Source organism: Callospermophilus lateralis, unplaced genomic scaffold, assembly GCF_048772815.1.
Source record: "Callospermophilus lateralis isolate mCalLat2 unplaced genomic scaffold, mCalLat2.hap1 Scaffold_84, whole genome shotgun sequence".
NCBI classification, from domain to species: domain Eukaryota; kingdom Metazoa; phylum Chordata; class Mammalia; order Rodentia; family Sciuridae; genus Callospermophilus; species Callospermophilus lateralis.
In genome coordinates, this window is record NW_027516477.1 from 5,624,006 (window position 1) to 5,640,786 (window position 16,781).

At 35.3% G+C, this 16,781-nt stretch overlaps 1 pseudogene; it reads left to right on the forward strand.

The window, feature by feature from the left end:
- The first annotated feature begins 15,042 nt into the window (after positions 1-15,042).
- Positions 15,043-16,324, forward strand: LOC143388117 (synaptotagmin-17 pseudogene; annotated as a pseudogene).
- Positions 16,325-16,781: the final 457 nt, after the last annotated feature.

Genomic DNA, 16,781 nt, shown 5'->3' on the forward strand with positions numbered 1-16,781 from the left:
TGTGCAAACAATTGAAAGAAAATGAAAAAAATCATAGGGCAGAAATGTATTCTCTACAGGAGAAGCTTCAAGCCATTAGTGAGACCACGGTGGACCAAAGGTATCTATTTACTTAAAACTTCATTCAGCAGTATTTGTAGCTTAGTAACAATGATAGTATCATCTGGAATGGTTATTTTAAGAATAAAATATAACTTTAACAAAGAGATAGGATGTAACATTTTTAAGAAATAAGAGCAGGAGATAATTCTGTATCTTTGAAATGTGTGAAATAAATGTTGGTATAAACCAAAGACATTTTATTATAGGAATTTTACTTATACTTTTATTAAGATGTTACTATTAATCTATTTTCTGAATTAAAATAAGTCAGGTAGTAGACATTTACTTGTTTATTCTATGCCTAGGCTTTGATATGTTGATGTGGTCAATACTTAAATAGTCTAAGTATGATCATTCCACAATGGCTTGAATATACTGCATTTGATTGTCTAATGCTCAAATTCATCATGTCCCAAATAGAACCCTGATCTATGAGGAGAGAAGAAATGATCTTCAATTACCACTATGTATGTTTTCTTGGATCAGGATCTTCTAAAATTTGCTCCTTCTGTAGCCATCTTCATCCATCATGACTCCTTTCTGTCATAACTCTCTGCCATTCTATGAAAAAATCTTGGGTTTTTTTTAACCTTCAAAGTACATCAAAACTGTGCCACTCCTTACTGCTCCACTGGTCTCTGCCATTGTTTTGTGTTTCACCTGGATTACTCAACTTCTGTTTACAGTCTATTCTCTATATAGTCAACACAAGTGCCAGAACCTTTACTTTTATAATTTCAGTTACATCATGTTACTCTAATCCTCTTCTGCTCTTTACAGTTTCACTAGTCCTGAGGACCATGACATCTTTGACTTTCATTTCCTACTGACTTTCTTATCACTTACTGTTCTCAAACCATATAATCCCATGGGGTTGGGGTTGGAGCTCAGTGGTAAAGCGCTTGCCTGGCTTGTGTGAGGTCCTGGGTTTGATTCTCAGCACCACATATAAATAAATAAAGTAAAGGTCCATTGACAACTAAAAACAATTTTAAAAGATTAAAAAAAAAAACCTCACACATTCCCACTGTGATCCTCAAATATATCACATATCAGTACGCTTCTGCTTTAGGGATTCATTGGCTTTTTCTTCTACCTAGAATGATTATTTTCCAGGTATTTGTATTCCCACACCCTCATCTCCATTGGATCTTTACTTAGATGTCATGTTCTTACATAAATTAAAATCGTCCCCAAAGAGTCTGTGTCTTACTTTTCTATTTCATTTTTTCTTAAAATTATTTGTTTTATATGTACTCATACATTATAATCATTGTGTGTGTGCATGTATATGTGTATATAAATAATGTATGTATGTAATTTATGTATCCAAATATATATAAATTTAGAGGAAGTATTGTTTCATTTTGTTTGTTTTCAATTAAGAAATTTAAGCCTTTTTAAAAAACATTTTTATTAGTTGTTATTTTATTTATTTATTTATTTACATGCAATGCTAAGAATTGAACCCAGTGCCTTATACACACTAGGCAAGTATTTACCACTGAGCCACAACCCCACCCTAGGAATTTAAGCTTATCTTTGTCTATTTAAGTCACTGATGTATTCTAAATTCACATGATTTCTAAATACTAATCTTACCTTATTGTTATAAGATTAGACATTTTAAGAAAACATTGTTACAAAGTAGTGAATGCTTACATAACAATACAGAATTCAGACATACATACCAAAAGATATGTGGGTAGATAAAATTAAAATTAAACTGATTGTAAGTTAAAATTAAACTAACTGTAAGTTAAGAACCTTCTCTTTCCTGTTGCCACACTTCATTTCCAATATAAGCAATCATTGTTACTTTTGATATGTATTCTTTCAGACATTTTCCTATTTATATAGACATATATGTTAAAACAGGCTTTTAATGCAAGTGAGAATTTACAAGCTTTTTTTAACTCAGTAATATATCTTAGATATATCTTTATATATATATATATATATATATATATATATATATACATACATACATACATACACACACACACATATATCTATATCTATATCTATATCTCTCTCTCTCTCTCTCTCTCTCTATATATATATATATATATATATATATATATATATAAATTATATATATATGTTTTTTTTTGTATCAGGGTTTGAATTCAGGGGCTCTTTACCACCAAGCCACATCCTCACCCCTCTTCTTCTCTTCTTTTTTTTCAGAACTACTGTTTTTATTTAAAATAACTCATGTTCAGATCTACCACATACCAGTTGGGTAATGTTAGACAAATCAAATTTAATGAACTATTTTTTCTATATATGTAGTTTCAGTAACTAATTATTTTTTTTAGTTCTAACATTTTTTTCTTCTAACTAGTTATCTAAGACAGTAGGATGCATTTTGACATATCATACATAAATGAAGTATAACTCCTCATTCTTTGTTTGTGCATGATATAGAATATGTGATGTAATCATATATGTACCTGGGGTAATAATATCTGATTCATTCTACTATCCTTTCTTCCCTCATAATCCTCCCCTCCCCTCATTGCCCTTTGCTAATCCAAAATATGTTTATTCTTCCCTACCCCCCAACCCATTGTGAATTAGTATCTGCATATCAGACAAAATATTCAGTCTTTGGTTCTTTGGGATTGGCTTATTTAGCTTAGCATGATATTCTCCAGGTCCATCCATTTGCCACCAAATGCCATAATTTCATTCTTCTTTAAGGCTGAGTAATACTCCATTGGGAAGATATATGTCACACTTTCTTTATCCATTCATCTATTGAAGGACACCTGGGTTGGTTCCATAGTTCAGCTATTGTGAATTTAGCTGCTATAAACATGATGTGGCTGCATCACTGTGTTATGCTGATTTAAAGCCCTTTGAGTATAAAGGATTGGGATAACTGGGTCAAATGGTGGTTCCATTCCACGTTTTCTTAGGAATCTCCATGCTGCTTTCTATAGTAGTTGCATCAATTTGCAGTCCCACCAGAAATGTATGAGTGTACCCTTACCCCCACATGCTTGCCAACATTTATTGTTGCATATTTTTTCTTTTTCTTTTTTTTTGTGGTGCTTAGTATTGAATTAGAGCCTTGGTCATGTGAGGCAAGCAGTCTACCAAGTGAGCTATGTCCCTAGGCCTGTTGCTCATATTCTTGATAGTTGCCATTCTAACTGGAGTGAGATAGAATCTTATTGGAGTTTTGATTTGCATTTCTCTAATTGCTAGAGATGTTGAATGTATTTTCACATATCTGTTGATCGATTGTATGTCTTCTGTGAAGTGTCTGTTCAGTTCCTTAGCCCATTTATTGATTGTTTTGTTTTTCTGGTGTTTTAATTGTTTTTTAATTTTTTTTTAGTTGTTGATGAAACTTTATTTTTTAAATTTATTTATATGTGGTGCTGAGAATCAAACCCTAGGTCCCTCACACATGCCAGGCAAGCACTCTACCACTGAGCCACAACCCCAGTCCCTGGTGTTAAGTTTCTTGAGTTTTTTTATATATCCTTGGGATTAATGCTCTGAAGTGTATGTGTGGTAAAGATTTTCTCCCATCCGGTAGGCACTCTCTTCATGTTGTTGATTGTTTGATGTGAAGAACCATTTTAGTTTGAATCTTTTTATTGATTCTTGCTTATAGTTCTTGTGCTCTAGAAATCTTGATAAGGAGGTCAGTTCTTAAGCTGAGATGGTAGAGTTTGGACCTACTTTTTCTTCTGTTAAATGCATCGTCTCTGTTCTAGTGCCTAAATCCTTGATCCACTTTGAATTGAGTTTTGTGCAAGATTAGAGATAGAGGTTTAATTTCATTTTGCTTCATGTGGATTTTCAGTTTTCCCAGCACCATTTGTTGAATAGGCTATCTTTTCTCTAGTGAGTATTTTTGTCACCTTTGTCTAGTATGAGATAACTGTATTTATATGGGTTTGTCTCTATGTCTTCTATTCTGTATTATTGGTCTATGTGTCTGTTTTGGTGCCAGTGTCATCCCATTGTTTTTTGTTGTTGCTGTTATGGCTCTGTAGTATAATTTAAGTTCTGGTATTATGATGCCTCTTGCTTCACTTTTCCTCCTAAGGATTGCTTTGGCTATTCTGGGTCTCTTTTTTCCAAATGAATTTCATGATTGCTTTTTCTAGTTCTATAAAGAATGTCATTGGAATTTTAATAGGAATTGCATTAAATCTATATAATGCTTTTGGTAGTATGGCCATTTTGACAATGTCAATTCTGCCTATCCAAGAACATGGGAGATATTTCCATCTTCTAAGGTCTTCAATTTTTTTCTTTAGTTTTCTGTAGTTTTCACTGTAGAGGTCTTTCACCTCTTTTGTTAGATTGATTCCAAATATTCCATTTTATTTTTTGACACTATTGTGAATGGGGTAGTTTTCCTAATTTCTTTTTCAGTGGCTTTATCACTGATATATAGGAATGCATTTGATGTATGGTTGTTAATTTTATATCCTGCTACTTTGCTAAATTTCATTCATTAATTCTAGAAGTTTTCTGGTGGATTTTTTAGGTCTTCTAAATATAGAATCATATTGTTGGCAAATAGTAATAATTTGAGTTCTTTTTCTATTTGTATCCCTTTAATTTCTTTCTTCTGTCTACTTGCCCTGGCTAGTTTCCAGGATTATATCGAATTAAAGTGGTAAAAAAAGGGTATTCTTGTCTTACTACAGTTCGTAGATGGAATGCCTTCAGTTTTTCTCCATTTAGAATGATTTTGGTCTTGGGTTTAACATGTATAGCTTTTACAGTGTTGAGATTTGTTTCTACTATCCCTAGTTTTTCTAGTGTTTTAAACATTAAAGGGTGCTTTATTTTGTCAAATGCTTTTTGTGCTCCAATTGAAATGATCATATGATTCTTCTTGTAGTCTATTGATGTGATGAATTACATTTATTAATTTATGTATGTTGAACCAACCTTGAATCCCACTTGAATATGATGCACTATTGTTTTAGTCAGCTTTTTTATTTCTGTTACTAAAAGATATGACCAGAACAATTTTAGATATGACCAGAACAATTTTAAGAGAGGAAAAGGATTTATGGTGTTATTTGAGGGCTCATGGTGTTTAGATGTCTTAGTCCATAGAAGGCCAGCTCCATCCCTTGGGCTTTGAGGTAAGGCAGAACATCTGGAAGAAGAGTGTGACAGAGGGAAGGAGTTCACATAGTGATCAGGAAACAGAGACAGAGACTTCACTCTCCAGATACAAAATATATACCCCATATAGAGACTCCACTCTCCAGATAAAAAATGTATACTTCATAGCCATTCCCCCAATTCCCATCTTCTCCAGCCATACCCTGCCACTTCATTTAATTCCTATCGGGGATTAATTCACTGATTAGGTTAGTCATTTCTCTTCTGAATCTTCTTGCATTGTCTTATGTGAACTTATGGGGGATACCTCACAACTAAACCATAACAACTATATTTTTAATGTTTTTATATGTGAGTTGCCAGAATTGTATACAGAAGTTTTGCATCTATGTTCATTAGGAATATTGGTCTGAAGTTATCTTTCCTTGATGTGTCTTTGTCTGATTTTGATATCAGGTGATACTAGCTTCATAGAATGAGTTTGGAAGAGTTCACTCCTTTTCTGTTTCATGAAATAGTTTGAGGCTTATTGGTATTAATTCATCAAAGGTCTTGTAGAATCTGTTTCATCCTGGGCGTTACTTAAATGGTTGGCTTTTGATGACTTCTTCTATTTTATTGCTTGAAATTGATCTGTTTAAATTGTGTATGTTCTCCTAATTCCATTTGGGTAGCTCATTTGTCTCTAGAAGTTTGTTGATGTCTTTAAATTTTTCATTTTTATTGGAGTATAAATTTTCAAAATAGCTTCTGATTCTCTACTGTATTTCAACAGTATCTGTTGTAATATTTTTTGTGATTATGAATTTTAGTGATTTGAGTTTTCTGTCTTCATTAGCACGATTGAGTTTATCAATTTTATTTATTTTTTCAAAGACACAACTTTTTGTTTTGTAAATTTTTTAGTTGTCCCAATTATTTCAATTTTATTTATTTCAGCTCTGATTTTAATTATTTCCAGTCTTCTACTGCTTTTGGTGTTGATTTGTTTTTCTTTTTCTAGGGCTTTGAGATCTTATGTTAGGTCATTTACTCATTGACTTTCCATTCTTTTAATGAATTTAGCTTAATAGTGTCCCAGAGATTTTGACAAGTTGTATCAGTTCTCATTTATCTCTGGTATGTATTTTAAAAATTTCATCCCTGACTTCTTCTTATATCCATTGGTTAGTCAATAGCGTATTATTTAGTCTCTAGGTGTTGGAGTTTTTATTTTTTATTGTATCAATGATTTCTAATTTCATTCCATTATGATCTGATAGAATGCAGGGTATAATCTCTTTTTTTATTTCATAATTGTTGCTTTGTGACATATTTTAGAGAAGAGTCTGTGTGCTGCTGAGAAGAACATGTATTCGTTGATGGATATAATACTCTTTATATGTCTGTTAAGTATAAATTATTGATTATATTATTAAGTTCTATAGTTTTTTTGTTTAGTTTTTGTTTGACGATCTATCCAGTAGTGAGAAAGGTTTGTTAAAGTCACTCACTATTATTGTATTATGGTCTATTTAATTCTTGAAATTGAGGCAGGGTTTGTTTGATATATGTAGATGCTCCATTGTTTGGGGCATAAATATTTAACGTATTATGACTTGTTGATGTATAATTCCCTTAAGCAGTATGAAATGTCTTCTTTGTCCCTTCTGATTAACTTTTGGCTTGAAGTACACTTTATCTGACATGGAGATAGAAACCCCTGTTTGTTTACTCAGTTCATGTGAGTGATATGTTTCTTCCCATCCTTTCATTTTTCACTCTGTGGATGTCTTTGCTTATGAGGTGAGTCTCTTGGAGACAACAGATTTTTGGGTTTTGTTTTTTTTTAATCCAATCTGCCAATCTATGTCTTTTGGGTTTATTAGTTTAGACCATTAACATTATTTTTGAGATATGATTTGTGTTCCCAGTCATTTTAGTTTATTTCTACTTTTTACTTTGAAATAATTTTTCCTTTGATTGATTATTACTTTTGTATGGCTCCTCCCTTTGTTGATTTTGACCTTTTTTTTCCATATTCATGGAATATTTTGTTGATAATGTTTTATAGCACAGATTTTCTAGTTATGAATTCTTTTAACTTTTGTTTATTATGGAAGGGTTTTATTTCATCTTTAAATCTGAAGTTTTATTTTGTTAGATATAAAATTCTTGGTTGGCATCCATCTTATTCAGAACTAGGTATATATTATTCCAGGACCTCCTGGCTTTGAGGGTCTGGGTTGAAAAATCACATGAGATCCTAATTAGTTTCCCTCTATATATAATCTGTTATTTTTTCTCTCATAGCCTTTAAAATTCAATCCTTATTTTCTATATTTGACCTTTTTCTTTATGATGTGTCTTGATGTGGGTCTGTTGTGATCTTGTACATTTGAGGTCCTCTTGTATTTGATTTTCCATTTCATTCTTCAGATTTTGGAAATTTTTTCATATTATTTCATTGAAAAACTGGGCATTTCTTTGGTTTGTATCTCTATGCCTTCACCTATCCTGATAAATCTTAATTTGGTCTTTTCTTGTTATTTCATCATTCTTGGAAGTTCTGTTCATGGTTTCTTACCATCTTCCCTGTGTAGTCAACTTTATTTTCAAAATTATATATTTTGTCTTCATTGCCTGAGGTTCTATCTTCCAAATGGTCTAGTCTATTGATAATAATTTCCATTGAATTTTTAATTGGTTTATTGATTGTTTTATTTTGAGGATTTCTGGGGTTGTTGTTGTCATTTTCTGAGAATCTCTGCCTCTGCAATGATCTTTTACCTCCTCAAAATTATCTCTGATTTTATTCCCTATATCATTCTTTATGTACCAGGTCAGTCTAATATGTACTTTCTAAATTCTTTTTCTACATTTCTTTTACTGTGTTGTCTATGGGTTTAACTATTGGATCATCTTGGTTTGTTTGGGCCACTTTGTTCCATTGTTTTCTCATGTTGTTCTTATGTCTGTTCTTCTAGCAGTGTGAATTTCAGGCAGTACAGTGTCTACCCTGTAGATTCATAGTGTCCCTGAAGATTTCTAGTACCTCGCCTTTAAGGAAGAGACAAATAATAACTGCACCCAATACAAACAATATACAGCTTAAACCAAATAGCTCCTATTAAGGCATCCACAGTTTTGTTCCATTAAACTGAAATGATGTGTTCAATTATTGTCTACAATATAAACAGCAAGTTTGCAAAAAAGTTTACAGTTTCCATTGGTGGACAAAGAGAGAACAAAAGTCATGTAGTGTGTGATGTTTATGAGGAAGGATCAGAAAAGATAGAAGTTAAAAAATTATAGGAAGAATGAAGGGAGGACTTAATAGAGGTTGGGTGTTAGCAAGAGAAAAGTGAGAAAGAGAATCCAAGGAAACAGATAAATGAGAGGGGAAAATATATATATATAATTTTTAAAAGAAAATAATAAACAACAAAACTGTAATGTACTATTCAGATATCACAGTCCTCCATAAAATGATCCATGAAAAATACTTGGTTTCAAAAATTGTAGACATGTGAGAGAAGAAAAAAAAGGAATCTGGATGAAAAATTGAACACTTTTTTCCATTGCAGTTCAAGTTTCTCAGCTTATCTTCTGAGCAGTTAGGTATGTTGTCTGGAATTTGATGCTAGCTCTACCCTCAGGGTAGTTAGGGTTGCTAGAGTGAGAGTGTTAGTCCTGGAAGCGGAACTACTAGAGCCAAGGTGTAGGCTTAGGTACGTTCCAATCTCTTCACTGCGTGCCTATTGGTCTGAAGATTTTAAGTCATCACACCTCCAACGCTCAGCAATTGTCTGTCCACATTGGAAGACAGTACCTTGGGAATCTCCTTTAGGTTCTTCACATGTGATGTAGGAAACTGTTCATAGCCCACTACTTTGCCTGCAGACCCCATGAACCCTGGTCGTCATTTGGTCTCCAAACTTGATCTCTTCCTTTGCCTGTCCTTTCAAATCCACAGTCAGGCATTTCTCTTCCAGCCAGTACTGCTAGCAGCTGATTGGATGGGGAGGGGAAAGCCAGGTGGGTTTCCTTGATCAGAATTCTCCTGTGTAAATGTCCCTCCATGCTTGATTTTCTCCTGGTCACTTTGGAACACTCTCTATCACACAGCATGGGTTTGCCTTGCACATTTTTTGGGGCCAGACTTCAATCTGCCAATAATTGACTCACCTAACTGCAGGCCCTTCAGCCACTGCTTCACAAGGGTTCTTTCTGCTGTCCTCCATGCATGCCGCCAAGAAAGCTGGTGGCTTCCCTCCTATACAGAGATGCTGTGCAGCACAGCTTACTGGGGGTTTTGTTTGTTTGTTTGTTTGTTTGTTGTTTTTTGAGCAGTATCTCCGAGCTCTTAAGCTCTCCATACCGCAAAACACCTCTGTTTTCCTAGGAATGGGGGTTCCTTTATTGCTTTACTACATTCACATAGGGATTATTCTCGTTTGTACTTCCAGCTATTTTACAGCTCTGGAGCTGGGGATCTTTCCCCCTTATTTTATTACACAAGATCTCTTGAGTTCATGATCTGTTTTGAGTATCCAGTATTAAATTCCAGTTAAGTCCTTCCTAGTTCTGGACCATTCACCCATCTTGTTGAAAAAAGTGACCTTTTTGCTTTTCTTGGTTCACTCCACAGATCTGTCAGGGAAGCAAATACTTTATTCAGCCATCTTCCTGCATTTCCAACCCCCCCCCCTTTTTTTTGAAAGAGAGTCTCACTAAATTGCTAAGGCTCATTCTGAATTTTTGATCCTCCTGCCTCAACCTCCCAAATTTCTGGAGTTGCAAGCACACACCACTGTACCTGGCTCTTTAAATATATTTAATCCAACATAATCCTTTCTATATTATTATATGTTTTGTGTCTGTGTAATTTAGATATCCATATAATATGAATAATATGTATCATATATCTTAGGTATATAAGTAGAGTGTAGTATCAGTGTATATAGTATGTTATATTATGTACACTGTTGCTATATAAGCAAATCTAAGATGTTATTTTTAAAAGACTTATTAAAAATGTTTTTTTACATAATTATTTTTTTATCATACATTTATACTGAAATTTATTAAATGACATAATATTCATTGTTACTTTTAAATGGAAAACTTAGTCAAAAATGTTTTAAGATACAATACTTGTAACCCTGGGGGAACTATCATTTTTGTCTCCCCACTGCCTCAGTACACGTTATGCATGGTAGAAACTTTGGATAAAACACACAACACTAATTTTTTTTATACTTTTTAATTTATATTTAGCTTCTCTGTTGATTCAGTGGTAATTAAAGAATCTGATGTACAGAAATCAGTAGTACATCCTGGAAGTTGTCTAAAAAAGACTATTGATCATGCAATAGAGTTATGTTATTTTTAATCTTCATTTTTAAACAGTTATGTACACTGATACTTTTTCTTACTATCAATTTTATGTCTTCAGTTTTGTAATTATGTAGAAAATATTTGGCTAAGATTAAGCAATGTAGAAAATATTTGGCTAAGATTTACCTTAAGTAAAAGATCCAGAATGTCTATAGAAATATTTTCATAGCATAGGAAAAACACAGAGAAAGTTAAATTTGAGAATTTTCCTCCCCTGTTACAGTTTAAATTTTTTCTTTGTAACATTTCTTTATAAACTGTGTAACAAATCAGCTTCAGTACCATGGCCAACATAGTCTTTGCTTCCCCTTATGGAAGCAGAGGGTATCTTCAGAATGGTGTATAGGATTCCCTAAAATCCAAGGTGCTAGGGCTGGAATAATGAATCAGGCCATCTTCCAACAGAAGTAATGATAGAAAAATGCTTTTTTTTTTTACCGTGCTTGCCACTGAACCACTATCTGCCTGTCCTCAACATTGTATTATTCAAAACTTTTTTCAAACCCCCAACTGCATCTTCATCTTCACTCAATAATTCTAAATTTTAGTAAAAATTAAAATGACTGACTATTGCCCATTCTCATTCTGAATATTAAGAAGAGATATGAGCCACAGTCATCCCTTATTAAATGTCTGTTGGATGAAATTCAAATAATTGGTAAATAAACAAATACTTGTCACTTTCATGTTGACAGTATATCTACATTTCTAAAAGAAGATTTATTTTTTAATTGATAAAAATAATTTGTATGTGGAAAATTGTGTTCTTTTAATAAATACCAAGAAGAAAATTTGCTCATGATTTCATTATCAAACATAGCCACTTGTTAACATTTTACTTAAAATAAATATACATTTATACATATGTCTTATTAATTATATTTAAGCATCCTTAACCCACCCTAGAATTTATGCTAATAATTACAGATACGTAAATATATTTCTCTCTTTGCATCTTTAAGTTTATAGTAAGTGTAATTATTTCATAGGATTATTAGATTAAATGTTTTTAGTTAAAAGATAACTGAGATTTATTTTTATTTGAAAGTGTCCAAAAATAGTGATATTTTTGGAATATTGACTACATCCTTAAAATTAATGGTATAAAATCAGTGTAAATTGTCATATTTTACCCTTCAATTTAGTTTTCTAAGGAATGTGGAATGAAATAAGAAACAAATATGGTTAAATTGTTGGAAAAACAATACCAAGAAAGATTAGAAGAAGAAATACCCAAGGTAAGTTTATAGTTTATCTGCAAGGTTTTCTTGGTTTATAGATTTTCTTGATCTTTGAACTGTCAAAAAAAGCATGGATTTTATTGATGGTATGTACTTTGTTTTTATTTGTAAGTTTCATATATAGTCCATCAAACAGTTGTGTAACAACATCAACTATAATTGCTGCTTCATAGAATGTTTTGCGGTGCTTTTCATTGATAAGAACATTTTTTTCTTGATATAGAATAGTAATTACAATTTTTCAGAATGCCACAAGTTTTTATATATGTGTTACATTGTAAATAGTTACCTTGTGAAGGAGTTTGGCATTCTAAAAATGAGGGAAAAGTTATGAAGAGAAAAAGTAGTTGTATTACCCTGATAAATCATTGTAATGTTAGATAATAACTACAGATACTGATGGAGGATTGTCACGGAACATTATCACTCATGGCCAAGTGAATTTTCTTGGAAGGAAGAAATATAAAGACTTTTATTTTTTTTATTTTTGGACTGAGCATTTATTGATGTTATAGTTAGAAAAGTTTTGCTTGTTTTATTTTAAAAGGCAGGCAGTAAAACACTTTGATGTTAAATTTATTGAAAAATAGCCAATCTCTGGATCACTTTATCAGAGGATTTATTTTTGTTTTTAAAACTATGAGGCCAGGCTTTTTTCTAATTCATATAATTTTGAGTAATGATCCACTTTTTAAATCCAGCTGGTATTTATAAATCTAATACTTTTTTGTTTGTTTGATTGATTGATTTAGGTCATTGTGTCAATGAGTGTTGCATTTGCTCAACAAACTGAACTATCTAGACTATCAAAGGGAAAAGAAAATACTATGTCATCAAAACAAGCACTTACTTTCTGTCAGCAAAATGAAAAACATTATTTTAATGAAATGAAATTATCTCAGGATCAAATTGATCTTCAGACCTCTGATGCATTGGACATGAAATTTAAAGAATTTAAGCCACTTAGTAAAGAGTTAGGAGAAGATGGAGAAGTTCTATTACCAAACAGTGATCATCTTGATGATATAGTAGAATCAGAGGTCCACCAACTAACTATTTCAGAAGAAATGTTCTCCAAAGACAAAATATTTATAGTTAGCGAATCTATAAGTATGCTTCTTTGAATATAAAAAAGAAAAACTTATAATAATGTCTTCAGTTTAAAACAGTAGCAATAATGCTGATTAATAGAGAATGAAAGTATGAAGTCCAGTCTTGACTTTAATGTATTTTATTAATTATAAGGTATTTGATTAAGTGAAACAATATTGGTGTGAAGTATAAAATAAGTCAGGTCATAGTATTCTTGGTTGTCTTATGGACATAGTACATGTTAAGTTCTCATTGTAAATTATACCTGTGTTAATTTTATTTAAACTAATTGAAGATTAATTATATTATTACTAGGTAATACCTGTGGCCAAATGATTTGCTCAATTAAATGTAAGAACATAAAAGGAAATTGCTACGAATTCAAGAAGACAATTCAAAGTATCTTATTATCTATATACTAATTCTTTTTTCTTGTTAGTTGAGGATCTGTTACCCCAACGAATTGCAGCCTTTATTAGAAAACAATAAATTCTACTTCTTTTAAAATTATCTGAATTTCAAATTTATTTTATGTGTTCACGATAGATATATCTTGTTCAGAGGAGTATTCAAATAAAACTGTCAGCTTTCTATGTAATGCAAAACTTGTGAAATGTTTATGAAAACTAATTTAGCTGTAGCTGTTCAAGGCAGAATGATTTTAATTAGTATTTTAAGGGATTAAAGTATTCATAGAACCTATTGACTTGTCATGAGTGTGAGAAACTCATAAATGTAAAGCATTTATTTCCAAATAAAATTTAATATAATTTTTCTTTGAATAAGCAGTTTTCTATAATACTGTGATGACCAATGAATAAAAATTAAATAGGCAAAATTCCTTGTATTTTGTGAACTTAATTTTTAAAAATATTTTTCTAGTTGTATATGGACATAATACCTTTATTTTATTTGTTTATTTTTATGTGGTTCCCAGGATTGAACCCAGTGCCTCATGCATGCTAGGCAAGTGCTCTACTACTGAGGCACAACCCTGGCCCTATTAACTTTGCGTGTGTGTGTGTGTGTGTGTGTGTGTATGTGTGTGTGTATATTTGTTGTTGTTGTTTATATTATTTCCCCATTATAAAATATCAAGAGATATAAAGGAGTTATAACTTCATTAAGAGAAGGGGCTGGAGATCTAGCTTGGTGGTAGAGCACTTGCCCAGCATGTGTGAGGCCCTGGGATCAATCTCTAGTATGGGCGGAAAAAAAAGTGGATGGGGTGGGGGTTGGAGGGGGTGAATAAAGAATCTTGAGTATTTTGTTTTTCTCTGTTAGAATTAGATTTTAGCTAAACTATCTTGTAAGTAGCTGTTTCCTTTTGGAAAATAACATATATGGTGGTAATAAATGAACTTCATGTTGTTTTGGAATTATAAATAAGAAAAATATTTTTTAAAAAAAGTGATTTATGGACTGGGGTTGTGGCTCAGTGGTAGAGCACTTGCCTTGCATGCGTGAGGCACTAGGTTCGATCCTCAGCACCACATAAAATAAATGAAAAAAGGTATTATGTTCATCTACAACTAAAAAATAATTTTTTTAAAAAAGTGATTTATGCTTTTGTTTATTACTAAAGCTAATACTCAGATGCTTCATGTTGTTAATAGAATTGTTTTCATATTCAGTTAAAGTATCAATGCTAATTGCCACAAAATATGTTATGATTGAGTTTTTGCTTGTGTTTTTTTCTATCAAAGATTCATGGTAAGATGTTGACATCAAGCATGGATGCTTCTAGACAAATGATGTCGCTGCAGTCCGCGGCTGCCCCGGGCTCCCTCCCAGGCGGCCTGGCCTTACTCCAGCCTGGGAGTGCCTGGGGGGGGGGGGAGCGCGGGACAGCCAGGGAGGCCGCGGTGGGGGCCCCGGGTGCCGAGTTCTGCGATCTGGGGAGGCGGCCGGACTCTGGGAGCCGGAATGAAGGGGAGGCAAGGACAGGGCGGCCAGCGGAGGGGCGGGCGCCGCTCATCAGCCACGCCTGTCACGTCTGGGGCCACCGGCTGCCTTCTCCTTCCTTTCCCCCTTTCTTTCTCCCCCCGCCCCTGTCGGCAAGGGCAAAGTGGTGGTGGCGGCGCCATGCCCAGGCCGGAGTGTGTGCGCGCGGGCGAAGATGGCGTACATCCAGCTGGAACCACTGAACGAGGGTTTTCTTTCTAGAATCTCTGATCTGCTGATGTGTAGATGGAGCTGCAGGCACTGCTGTCAGAAGTGCTAGGAGTCCAGCTGCTGCCAGTCAAGTGAGGATGAAGTGGAAATCCTGGGGCCTTTCCCCGCGCAGACTCCTCCCTGGCTGATGGCCAGCCGGAGCAGCGAGAAGGATGGTGACTCTGTCCACACAGCCAGCGACATCCCCCTCACTCCCCGGACCAACTCCCCGGATGGGAGACGCTCTTCCTCAGACACATCCAAGTCCACATACAGCCTGACGCGGAGGATTTCCAGTCTGGAGTAGCGGCGCCCCAGCTCCCCGCTCATCAACATCAAACCCATTGAGTTTGGCGTCCTCAGCGCCAAGAAGGAGCCCATCCAGCCGTCGGTGCTGCGCCGGACCTACACCCCCGACGACTACTTCAGGAATTTCGAGCCCCGCCTCTACTCCCTGGACTAGAGCCGCGACGACGTGGACTCGCTGACGGACGAGGAGATCCTGTCCAGGTACCAGCTGGGCATGCTACACTTCAGCACGTAGTACGACCTGCTGCACAACCACCTGACGGTGCGTCATCGAGGCCCGGGACCTGCCGCCCCCCATCTCCCACGACCGCGCGCGCCAGGACCTGGCGCACTCCAACCCCTATGTCAAGATCTGCCTGCTGCCCGACCAGAAGAACTCCAAGCAGACCGCCGTCAAGCGCAAGAGGCAGAAGCCGGTGTTCCAGGAGCGCTACACCTTCGAGATCCCCTTCCTGGAGGCCCAGAGGAGGACCCTGCTCCTGACTGTGGTGGACTTTGATAAGTTCTCCCGCCACTGCGTCATCGGGAAGGTGTCCGTGCCCCTGTGCGAGGTGGACCTGGTGAAGGGCGGGCACTGGTGGAAGGCGCTGATTCCCAGCTCTCAGAATGAAGTGGAGCTGGGGGAGCTGCTCCTGTCTCTGAACTACCTCCCGAGTGCCGGGAGACTGAATGTGGACATCATTGGAGCCAAGCAGCTTCTTCAGACCGATGTGAGCCAAGGCTCAGACCCTTTTGTGAAAATCCAGCTGGTGCACGGACTCAAGCTCGTGAAAACCAAGAAGACATCCTTCTTAAGAGGCACCATTGATCCTTTCTACAATGAGTCCTTTAGCTTCAAATAGAATTGTTAATAGAATTAACAAGAAGAACTGGAAAATGCCAGCCTCGTGTTCACAGGTGGTGGACCGGATCCAGCTTGGAGACTCAACTTTGACTAACCCGTCTGTGTAAAGTATACTTGTATGTGCATTTGTGCAGAAAATTCTTTGGGATAATAGTCCTATAAAGGAATGTGTTGGGACTCAAGTTAGGATGCTTTTATTTTGAACAGACATCCCAAAAGTCGAACCAACTTGCTCTTCCAGCAAGAGCACATGAGAGTCCTTAAGATTTCCTTTCTTAAAGCCCCTTTCCTGCCAGGCGTGGTGGTGCATGCCTGTCATCCCAGCGGCTTGGGAGGCTGAGGCAGGAGGATGGCGAGTTCAAAGCCAGCCTCAGCAAGCTGCTAAGCAACTCAGTGAGACCCTGTCTCTAAATAAAATACAGAATAGGGCTGGGGATGGGGCTCAGTGGGAGAGTGCCCCTGAATTAAAAAAAAAAATCAAAGTCCTCTCCCAAGGATATAAAACCCATACCCATTTACTAGGTGTGTTATTCATTGATATCCTCAAGCTT